The 1169-nt window shown below is 42.8% G+C and overlaps 1 long non-coding RNA gene across 1 annotated transcript; it reads left to right on the top strand.

Moving 5' to 3' along the window:
• The first annotated feature begins 482 nt into the window (after positions 1-482).
• Positions 483-1169, top strand: LOC309701619. The gene is made up of 3 exons (XR_014275180.1): positions 483-602; positions 689-806; positions 937-1169. It is a non-coding gene; the product is annotated as an uncharacterized lncRNA (long non-coding RNA).

Raw genomic sequence — 1169 nt, 5'->3', positions numbered from 1 at the left:
TGTTGTGCCAAAAAGTGACTTCCAATGTTTCTGTGTATTTTTTATGTGTAATATCTTTACGTACGTTGGTAAATAGACTTCGGTTGTCAGGTTAAGGCTGTGTGCAGGCAAGAGTGGAAGTAGAAGGACCCAAAGTGCAGACACTCGGAGGCGGAAAGTAACTCAAAACTCAGCTTTTATTACTGGATGGCAAAAAGTGGCAAAACGTAGTGATGTGACGTTCTGTATTGAGGCTTCGAAGCGTGTGTCGAGTAATGGAGGGGGCGTTTCCGCGAAGCGCGTATCGAGGCTTGCTTCATTTATGGGAGGAGCTGAAAATGATGACGTCCGAAGCCTCGCTGCCCGGCTGTACCACGTGACTGGTTCAGGAAGCGGTTCGAACTTTGCCGCGAGCTATGACAGCGATATAAAACCCTCAGACCCCATTCAAAATGTGGGTGTTTGATGGAGAGTTGCGGTTAGTGAGAGTTAGAGACAGTTTGGAGAGAGGTTGGAGGTTTAGGAGAGTGAGGAGAGAAAGTCAGGAGAGAATGGAGCCAGCTAAGAAGAGGAGGATGTCCTCCCCTGTGTGGGAACATTTTGAGCTTATATCTCCCAACAAGGTATGTAAATTTCCACAGAAGATGTATTTTCATAATACTGATGGTGCAATAAAACCTATGTGAAGCTGTCTGTACTTTTGTACAAGGTGAAGTGTTTGCTATGTGCCAGGGAGCTGGGATATAACAACAACACCTCATCCATGCTTAGGCACTACAGAGCTTTGCATGAGAATAAGGGGAACACCGATTGTGGAGCAAAACCAGGTGAGCCATCAAATGCCATGATAATATAGCATGCTGTAATGTTACTAAATGATATAACAATATTATACAATGCAATAAGTTATGTGTGTGATATTTATATTTGTGCTTTGTCTTTATTGTCTTTCCTCAGGAGAACAATCTCAAATAGATGAAGACCTGGTTAGCATGGTGATTGAGGACTCCCAGCCATTTAGCATTGTGGAGGACAAAGGATTCAAAAGATTTGTTAAATCATTAAATCCTAGCTATGTTCTCCCCACTAAAAAGGTCATAAAAGCAGTGAAAATTTAGTTTTTACAGAATAAAATGTGAACAGGCAGGACTGACGCCTCAGTGTGTAGCTGTCCATACCTCAACGTTACA

This window comes from Aulonocara stuartgranti (assembly GCF_965226115.1).
Source record: "Aulonocara stuartgranti genome assembly, chromosome: 23".
In the NCBI taxonomy this organism is placed as follows: domain Eukaryota; kingdom Metazoa; phylum Chordata; class Actinopteri; order Cichliformes; family Cichlidae; genus Aulonocara; species Aulonocara stuartgranti.
This window is presented reverse-complemented; position numbering and strand designations above follow the sequence as displayed.